This window comes from Malaclemys terrapin, chromosome 6 (assembly GCF_027887155.1).
Source record: "Malaclemys terrapin pileata isolate rMalTer1 chromosome 6, rMalTer1.hap1, whole genome shotgun sequence".
Taxonomy (NCBI): domain Eukaryota; kingdom Metazoa; phylum Chordata; order Testudines; family Emydidae; genus Malaclemys; species Malaclemys terrapin.
Window position 1 is genome coordinate 55,070,070 of NC_071510.1, and position 11,261 is coordinate 55,081,330.

The window sequence follows — 11,261 nt, forward strand, 5'->3', positions numbered from 1 at the left end:
ACTCCCCTGGAGAGCTGGGTGGCTGGACCCTGCTCCCAGCTGGGAGCTTGGGCGAGAAGCCCCAGTGGCTTTGGATCCCGCTCTCAGCTGGGCACCGGACAGCCTTGTCAATTTCATGGCTCAGTGAGATGGGGTATGAGAAGTGAGGGCAGATGGACCCAACTCTCTGGGGGCGAGAAGCTCTCAGTAGCTTCCCCTAGCTCCCAGCAGGGAAGAAGGAGGGGAGAAGCCCTCTATGGAACAAAGATAGCTGCCCCCTGGATGGAACAAAGGGGGGCAGCTAAGCTCCCCACACTGCCCTTCTTAGGTCAGCGAAAGAGCTCCTGATGAGGACACACACCATCAACTCAAGGAAGGTAGTGTGGACATGCACCACCGCAGTAATATAGGTCGACTTACATTTCTAGTCTAGTCAGTCTGGATAATCACAATGGTACCTTTTGGCCTTGAAATCTATGAATCCATTTTTCTCTTCCAGTTAACTTAAGGAACAAAACTGTATCCACAAAAATAAAGGTCACTGTTAAAATCAGATCCCAATTACAAAAACCAATGTGTGCTAAAATTAATGTATTATCCAAGTTTATTACAGGAGTTAAAAGAGTTCTAAAACCCTGAAGAGCAATGCAGAGCTCTTCTGCTGACTCATCCTGACATCAGGTGTCAGATTCTTTCATGGAGATAGTTCTGCTGATTCATCCTGGTGACCAGAGTGGATGGTACTATTAGCTCCAACCTGGGGCATGGATATAGGAGTCTTGCAGGTTAAAAACCATACAAGCTAAAACTTAAGCATACATATTTGAATGTTTTGTTGTTGTTTAAGTTAACAGTAAAGGAAAACCCCAGGCAATAGGAGAATTTGGATCAGATTCATCACATGTTAGCAAAGCTACCTACTTATAATACACTTATGAAATTTCAGCTGAAATAAAAACTAAATAGAGTAACTTATACCCTGTTGGGCAAATTCTGACCTCTGAATTTGGAATGGAAATTGAAGGTGCTCAGAATCTTGTAAAGTTGGGCCCAATGTAGCCCAATCAAAGACTATTTTTAGTGGCAAGAGGAACAGAAATCAGTGGAGTTATACCCTTGATGAACAGCATACTGTGCTGACCTACTAACTAATATTGTAAATTCAGCAAGGAACCCTCACATGTATAGACAGAGATTAAATAGTAACACACTAACAGATTCTGTAGCGTTTAAATTGTCTGGAGGATTTAATTAATCTTGTTTAAAGATTTAGTGTCTTTTTTATTTATCTACTGTATTTATTTATTAAAGAAAGCGTGCTATGGGATTGCTTCTCTTGAACTGTAAATTTCGCTTTAAAAGGTTATTAATCCTCCTCACTGGAGAAAAGGTCTTTAAAGTAAATACATGTTATATTTCCAGCTACATGTTCTTGCAGAGTTAGGAATTTAGAGCACAAGATTCATGCCTTGCTAGGAAAATGAATGTGTGATATACTGTCACATTTCTTCCAATATAATTCTGTAAACTGATGTCTAATTATGTGCAATCCATTATTTGTTACCACCACCCCACTTAGTCTGAAATCCAGAATGCTCATTATCATCATTTTAAAAAACATCATGCTTTGCATTCAAAATTTCTTTAATAAGATAAACACATGGGGCAAATGATGCTCCATTCCCTTCAGAGCCCTGGAAGGCCTTGAATGCAGTAGAACTGGTGTGGTTCTGCTGCACCAGGCAAGACAGGATAGGATGCAAGGAAGTCACACAGGAGTCTACACCCCCACACCCAGAGCTGTGCTCCATAGAGCTTTCTTCCACTGTAGCACACAGAGGGATCTTAGGGGAGGGACTTGCAAGTAGGCAAGTAGATCTTCAGCTCTGCACACAAAAAACAAAACCCCCATGGGGAAGAGGGTGATGCAGCTGCTGCAGAGTCTACAGTGGCCTTCAAGTTGCATAGCAGGTGCAGAACAGCTCAGCTGCCCATCCCCAGCTTCATTGCATTTGTTTTAGTGGCTTTTATGTTGTAGTCATATTCCCCCACTGGGAACTTCTCAAGGTCCCTTATAGCCCTATACTTCTATGATTTTATGATCAATTTCTGACATTCTTCTCAGTTCATAACATCATAGAATCATAGTCTATTAGGGTTGGAAGAGACCTCAGTTCCATCTAACCTTCTCCAAACTAAGCCCATTCAGCCTCTGTCACAGGTCAGGGCAACTGCATGTGTATTTCCCCTTAATGATCCAGCAAGGGCACCATTCTCAAGTTTCTGGCCCCTCCACCCATTGCTTTTTTTGGGTAAAAACCTGCACCTGTCTCCCTTTTGATCAAGGTATTTCCAGACTGAATAATTCCCTGACTTCACTGTGTTATTTCCAGCAAAACAGTCTGCCTAGGCAGGCTTGCTTTGCTTCTCTCCTCAGAGATGCTACACAGTGGAATTGCCCCAGTTGTAAGTTACCACACAGTTCATTCTAAGCAAGCATATTTTATTCTTAAGGTAAAAGCACCACAGAAAACATATTAAAAACAATAAGAGAACCTACACGCATGCTAATATGCTTACCAGAGATACCCACCTCACATCTGCACAAGTGCTTTGGTTGGTGCCAGTCCTTCCAATCCTTTCCTAAGGATTGGATCCCTCCATGAACCAGAGGTTCTGTTCATTTGCTGGATCAGAACTAAGGCTCTGAGTTATCTTAAACTCCGGCTATTTATTCAAAAGTTATTTCTTTGTCTGTTACCCCTGAAAACTCCCTACTGGGTCTTTGAACTGTCCTCCTCAAACAGGTGATCAGCCTACAAAAGGTACCCCACTCAGGGAGAAGCTTCAAAGGCTGAGTTCATAGGTGGAGGTTTGCAATCCCCTCCTCCCCAGTACTTCCTAGAAATTCCACTTCATGCATATTGTCCTAAAAGATCAATCATGTTTATATATTATTCAACATAGTCTTTTGAAACTCACATTATCTCCCAGAGATTGCATTAATCGTTCTTCCTCCTAAATAAGTTCCACACAATCCCACAATAGCACACAAACATTTCTATTTTCTATACAACGGACCCAAAGGTATTAAATCTAATTCAATAATGTTTAACTGAATTCTATGAGGTGTCCCCAGGATATTGCAGAATATTGTCATATCCGTCACAATCTCCTTTTAACTGCAGCAGGCTGCTTTGGATGCCTTAATTTATATGATTCACCTACATATACCACATTGCCTATATTGCACCCACTTTATTGTTTAATACCAATGTCTATATTTCTATGGCATACTGGAGCAAAATTTTTCACAATGCCTTCTGATTTCTGTGACTCAGTGATGCCAGGTACTGCAGCACATGAAAATTTGGTGGATTACCAGTGAAACAGCACCAGAGCAACTTTCTGATTTTTCTCCAAATTGAGTGTAGAAGTCAATAATAATATGGGAATGTAATATCATATGTGAGGTTGTGTAAATACTATAATAATTTTAAAGCTGTCTACAAAGAATAACGTAAGCAACAGCAAAAGTGGTTAGAGAGACATCAGAGTGCAAAATAACTAAAAAAAAAATTCTTAATTGTGATTTTGTTGTTCTGGGGAAAATAACTGAAATGTAATTATTGTCTAACAAGCTAACAGAGCCCCACTGTTGGGTTAGCAAACACACATTTTTAAGTAACTGAAAGTGTGTTCAGTTGTAGTATATATTGACTATAAATATCTGGAGGGGATAGATTGGCAAAGTGATAGCCTCAGGTCTGAAATATCTCCCTGGAACCACAGCTTACAATCTTGCCAGGATCAGTTCAGCCTTTTGATGAAGTTTAGTTCATGCAATTGACTATATTTTGGATGAGATATTAAAAAGAGGTTTTGCCTGCTCTCCCTTGGCCCATAAAGATCACAAACACTTTTCACCAGAGTCTTGGCTAACACTTTATTATGCTCCCACATTGTTTTCTGTCCTCTACCCCAAACAGCGTGGCATTTCAGTGGCATAGAGCTTGATTATGCTCCTATTGAGGTCAATGACTAAACTCAGTGCAGCAGGGGTAAATGTCAATAAGACCATAAATATTAAGTGGACATTGTTTCAGGGGAATACAGAATACATTTTTTAGTTAGGCTCTTCTTACTAAACAAAGCATACTGGGTGAACTGTTCTGAAATAAAATCATTTCCCATTCAAGCTCTCACTTTTGATTCAACCCATCAGCTCAGGCAAAGTCATGGGGGAAGTATCACGTTTAGTGGTTAAACAGATGCAATAGAGCTCTCTGTCTCCCAAGTTGTATGATTATTATACAGTGAAAGAAGCAGCTACTGCCTCTCAGCTGAAAGCAGACACTGCAAAGACTTACACAGCTCACCTCACTGTCAGGATCTAAAACAGAGACAGTGATTATTATAGCATGTGAGTGTGTCCATTTGTGGCTAGTAACACAGCAGAACTATTATTTTTGGAGTCCACTACTCTTTTTCCCCTCTCTAAAACACACACTGAGAACACAACAGGCCCCAGAATATGCTATGATAATAAAAAAGAAAATTCCACAACTCAGCCACCCAATGAAATAAAATTGTTTTTAACCACAGATAAATCAGACATAATAAGGACTGGAGGTGGAGTCTTGGAGGCTTTTAACAATGGCACTGCTGAAATACAGTATATTTAATATAAGTATGTAATATGAGACCAGTTCCTGCCTAGAGAATTCCAATTTCCAGAACACAATCCATTGTCTCCTTTATCTGTTCCACAAGACAACATGTAGAAGGCAGGGGCAATTGGGTGTGTATGCTATTTTTCAGTGTGCAACAGAATCCCTGAACAATGTCAATCACAGTCATTAGATGCCACTATTCTCAGTTGCACTGAGTTTCTTCATTTATAAAGATGTAACATCTTTGTACAGATGTACAAGGAATAGATGGGGGGGAGGGAAAAAGACTTACAAATTGTGTATGTTAAATCTAGCGTCTATGTGTAAAACATATTACAGAAGTGCTAGGGAATTTATTGTGTACCCATCATAGTTGTCCTTTAAGAATGAAGGGACAGATCCTCAGCTGGTGTACATTATCACAGATCCATTAAAGTCAAAACCTCCTATCATCAGAAAGACGAATAAAATAATCATAAAATAAATTACAGCACAATGTGGGCACAGTACAAGTTCCAATGATTCTTTATCTTTGTTTATTCTAATCTCATCATTATACACAAAGTGCTCTATAAATGTTCCATATAACATTGCAGTGTAATTACTTTGAATTATATTTAAATAGGTTCTATTTATTATTTTGATGTAGACCTCACAAGCCCATGCTGTCCCAAATGTGAAAATACCTTCCACAGGGTGCTCCTTACATCTTGCTTTGTGTAAATAGCCAATCTTGCCCTCCAATTATAAACTGCTTGTGGCAACATTCTTGTCTTGTCATGCCCATAAACTGCCACATACATCTACAGAGCTTAATAATACTAATACGCTTGCTAATTCTTGCTTCAGAGCAAACTGGTCTGCACTGTTTTTTTGTTTGTTTGTTTGTTTAACTTTTATTTAATAAATGCTCTCAACAAAGATGACCTTTCATTGATCAATAGAAATTATTGGTTCACCTGTTTTGAAATGAGAATTGCAGGCACTTTGATAAAGCAATTTTAAAAAGTTTCACAGTTTCACTGTTACTTCTCTTAGTGACTATGCATTTTCCTTTGAAATGTTACTGACTTTGTAACATCTTACAGTGATAATTCTCAATGAATTGCAACATCTGTCCTTCTGTATTGACAGCAACAGTGCCCTGCTGGGGAGTATTTTTCTTCTCCATCCACAGCAGTAGAACACCACACAAAGAACACTGCACTTACCTCAGCTCACTTGCCGCTTTCTTCACTCAGAGCACTAGGGCCTGCATTCTTTGCATTTATTTATTATTGTGTTCACACACATCCCAACTGCTTGAGAGCCTCTGTCATGTTAGAATAAGAACTCATACAGCTCTCCAGTAGCCCTCTTCAATTTTACAAGATTCTGCCACCACAAATGGAAACATATAATCAGCATTTTAGCACTGGAAATATAATACATTATAACCACAACGATGCCACTGTATAATTACATTTCAAATTAAATGTGCAATCAAAAATTGCAAAAAAATTGCAATGTACATACTAAAATGACCAAGCTGGCTGGGGTGGGAGGAGGGAAGAGATGATCAGGACTAATGCATCACAAATTATTTGGCAGTGATTAGATAAATGACTAAAAACAGAGAAAGAGGGTAAACACATTAATAAGGACTGGAGCATAAGCTGGCAGAAGTCTTTGTCTTATAATCATGAGATAGTCATCATCAACTTTGAGGATGTTCCAGTTGCCTTAGTAACTAATCAATGTTAGCACAAAAATCCCTAAGAAGAGGGTGTAGTTGGACTATACTAAGTATAGAGACTACTTCTATAATGTTATCTAGCTTTCTGAAGGCATCACTGAAATGCTTTTAAGGAAAACTATTCTACTGTTGCTATTTTGAGCAGATCATCATGTTGTTGAAAGGAAATTAATCAAGATTTGGGATGGTCATATATTATGAAAGGCATGCTTTTCTATAGATAAGAAAACTAGGACACTCTGGAGTAATTTGTACCGGTCTATTACTTATTAGATCTTGAGAATTATAAAGAAATGAACTGAAGCTATTTAAGATAGTTAATATGAAAATAAGGGTTAACAACTTGAAATTCAGGCAAAAGATTAGGATAAGCAATTTTAAGAAGAACTCATTTTGCACAAACAGTGGATGGAGTTTGGAACAAAATGTCAGTGCCAATGAACTCATGTAATTAGTATACCAGCATATCAGTTCAAGAGATCACTGGGAAAGGAGGGAATAGATTTGTGGGTACTTATGGTATAATATTTAGCAGATTGATTTTATTGTCTGGGTTTTTAAGGGCAAGCCTTGATACGCCATATGTTATTTGTTTGACTTTTTAAAAGAGACTACATAAAAATAAGTCTTCATCTTATTTAAGCCCAATGAAACTCCTCTGAAGTCAATGAGATTCCAAGGAGTATAAATTGGACAAAATTTGGCCCCTATGTTTTAAAATCTGTTTTTAGCCTACGTGAACAATGTCCCAAGTTGTTTATACTTTCTACAGATGTCATATACTGTTCTCAGTTACACTGGTGCAACCCCACTAGCTGCAGTATTATATCTGAGAGCAGAATCTGGTCCATATTTTTTTCCAAGGTAATAGTTAGACATTTACCCCATTGTTAGTTAAAATCCTGGGCAAACCTTCTTCAAGTGCATACTCTTTTATTTAGATTGCAAACTTCTTAGTGCAGAGATTTTGTATTCATTCTTATCTTCAAGAGACCTACTATACCATTGGCACTATATAATTAGAAATAAAGTTATTTAAATAGAAACCCTAGAGATTTTGGGTTCTTTAATTTTTGAGTGCTCAACTTGAGACACCTTTTAAAGGGACCTAATTTTCAGAGGGTGAGAGCTCATTGTTTTCTGAAATGTCTTTAAGATGTCTCAGGTTAGTCCCCCAAAATCACTAATCACTTTGGAAAATCTTGGTCAGATTAAAAGAAAAAAAAAACACCACCAAAAACAACATTTTCAAAGTGAAGCCTGTGATAAGAAAGATTTCCATAAATGGCCCAATTCTGTTACTTTTACCCAATTTGGATAGTGCCCTACTACATGATTAGCTCCATTCATTTCACTCACAAAGGAAGGTACTATTCAATATGAATAAGAATGGCAGAATCAGAGGCTAAAAATATGAGTCTCACAGTTAAAATGCTATGCTCTTTGGAAATGAAGAAATTCTTCACTGAAAAGGGAGAAATTCTGCCAGTGACTCACGTTCAAATGCATATCCTGCTAAGCCAGATTTATGCAATAAGTGTGCAAAAGCAACTGCAATCAGGATTTTTAGCATGAAAATTTGTTATGTTTTAAAATATGATTAAAGCAATTAAAGCACATAAGTACTTTTTTACAACATTCAATAACTAGTAATATAGCACAAATGATCACTTGGAATATGAAATATACATGAAATCCTCATAAAAACAAAGTCAATATGATCAGAGCTGTTATTAAAAATTGTAAGTTTTACTGTCAGAATGAAAGATTTACAGAAAGGTTTGGAAGAAAACTGAAAATCAGCAGTATCTTGTCCAGGATTTTGTTACAGCATCATAGTTTTGAAGCAATTTTTATAGAACTGTGAATAAGAAAAATGGATAGAAACAAATTCTCTATCTATAATCAGGTGATAGTTCTGCAGCTTTGCAGACATTTGGCCAGATTTTCTCTTATACTAAGGATTTTTTACTCTGTTCTAGAAGGGTCAAGGGCCTTAAAGTGGGTGCAAATTTAATGTTCCTGGTACAAGTATAATATGTGAGAGCAGTGTAAAATAGTGTAGATGAGAATCACGCTTGATTAATTTTAGAGAGATGAAGTCCACAGAATTTGGTTGCATTTGCAATATGAAGTTAAATGCTCAGTGAATTTATGCCTGGAGACCAGTCTGTGTTGTCTTTAACCCGAAAATGACTTTTTCCAGGCCATTAGCATCACAGAATGAATTCAAAGTGTACTTGACATGCAAAAAGCAATTAAACAGCCATTCCACAAATTCTGAAGTGATACTAAGTAGCTCCCATATGTTACCACATAAAACCCATTTACTCTCTCTATAGCCACCACCTGAAGGTTTTGTTTGCAATTACTTCTTGGGCAAGTGGTTAAATGTTGGCAGAATACTAATCTATAACCCCTGCTTCCACTACCCTAGTCCTATCCCAGCATTATTCACTGGATAATCTGCTCTTTTCTAGACTCCTAAGTAGCTCTATTCCTTAAAATTCTCAATGATAGTTAGCCAACTGAAACATAGTATAGAAAGTCTTATTCCTCAAAACTAAATGAAAACTGAATAGAGTGTGAGAAAAAATCGTTCAGACAAAGACTAAATCAGCAGACTCATCTTAACATGTCTGCCATAAAAGAGAAAGGATGGACTATACCATCACAGCTCTTATTGTTCAGGCTTCAAGCCCACTTCCTGCATTAAGTTACAGTAGTGTATTTGAGACAGATTCATCCTTGGTGTAACTCTGAATTTGGCTCCTTGCATTTTAATTCAGCCATGAAAAGACCCAGGAGCCAACTTGCTGTAGCCCTGTACCTTGTAGAGTAATTTACACTAGTGCAAAATGTGTATAAAATGCTACCAAATCAGAATGGTAGCATTTTACACATGCACTTTTCACTGGTGAAAAGAACCACATGAGGTGTAGGGCAATAGAGAATCAGACTCTGACCATATAGGTGCCCTTATACCCAAGCCATGCCTGGTTACTATCAGAAATTACACGAGCTTGCTTAATTCTACTAATTAAATCTGTTTTATTTAGACAAAACTTTTGTTTAGACCTCAATAGCAGGAGTTTATTACAATTGTTGCAGCATATGTTTCTTTTGCAATGTGAAGGGTGGTGTTAATATATACTGTGGGCAAAATTTTGCCCTCACTTACACCCAGGCAATCCCATGGACATCATTGGGGTGCCTGGATATGAGGGATATGAGGGTTTGATCCTATATGTGCTTTGTGCAGGAATGCTTAGAAAATTTCCCTAGATTTACATGACCAGTAAAGTATTTCATGGTCATACCACAGTCATTATCTAGGATGTTCCTGCACAGGTCATGTGTGTTAAGGTGAATCCATCAAAAACAAATTCTTTAGACCCATGTGGAATTTGTCAGAAATTCTGCACTGTTCTTGAGGCTCAGATAAGAACCACCAATGTTCTTAGAGGCTAGTTTATGGAGTCCACATTCATTGGCATATCAATATATATTAATCATGCCAAATTAAAGATCGTGCCTGTAAATTTCATAACAATGACATGTTCCACTTGCTTCCCTAGCAAGGTTATTTTTAATATCAGCATCATGGTCCATTGTGCAACTATAAATCCAGTACTGTTTTTCTTTGATTCCTTGGCTTGTCGTTTGTGTAAGTGACTTCACATTCTCTTGCACTTTGCTTTAATTATTGTAAAGCAAGCTCTGTGATTTAACTCCCATAGAAAAACCTGTTTTTAGCAGAACTCTAATGAAGGGAATTAAAGGTTTTAAACTAGAAAGAGAGGAAGAAAATGGATAACACTTTATTTTTTAAAACATCCATTAACTAATGTTGAAGTACAAAGGATCACCTGAAAGCACATGCAACCACCCCATGAATACCAAGTGAATTTCATATGATATGAGCTGTTGCTATGAATAGTAAATCCTACTGAGTATATCCAAGGCAAAATGTTCACAGAAAGAGTGAAGTTACATGTAATAATTGTGCCCTGGGTTTAATTACAGGGTTGCAGCAAAATAGCATTTGACATTAAATGTAGCTTTGTGCAAGAAATTCAGTAACAAATTCTTTGTTGAATCCCTTGCCAATTAATACATAACTGCAGTGTTGCAGTACCTCCTGTAGAGTCAGTGCTGTTTCATGACCAATTTTTATATGAACCCTACAGGAAAAAGGCTAATTGAGCCTGGTACTCTTGTACCATCCACATTAGGCACAGAGAACAGTGTTGAAAGTCACACCAGGCACATTCTTAACTAAAACAGTTCCCACCATGGGTTGGCCTCCCAGTGCAGACAGAGCCAAATTGTGTTAATATTTTAAAAAGCATATTCTACACCAGGAATGATAAGAGATGGGTGGAAAACATGCAATAATTTATTCCCTGAGTTTGGTCCCTTTTTCATGAAGTATCCACAGGTTTTTTTGTATTAATTGTTCAAATCTTTTCTGTGAACAGATTCACTCTATAAATTGTTTGTGAACTGATCATTAAAGGTCAGACTGTGACTTGGACAACATGCCCATGCAAGGGAATAAGACTCCCCTCTTACACCTTATGCCGGCTACTGGGACTACTTAGAGAGAGCAGGGCTACTTGTCCATTTACTCCCTTCCCTGAGCAAGTGGCAGGGACAGGTGAACAACGTGTAAAGCTGCAGTTCCTCCCCGTACTTGCTTACCAGAGTATCTGAACCAGCACTGTGGGTGAAAAGCGATAGTATTACCACTGGTATAGGCAATTATAAATTGGGCAAGAATTGGGACTAAGAGGTGTGTCTGATGGCACAGTGTCTCCTGGAGCTATACTTGTGGTAGTACAGCACATGCAGCACTCTTTGCGCAGTGCTGT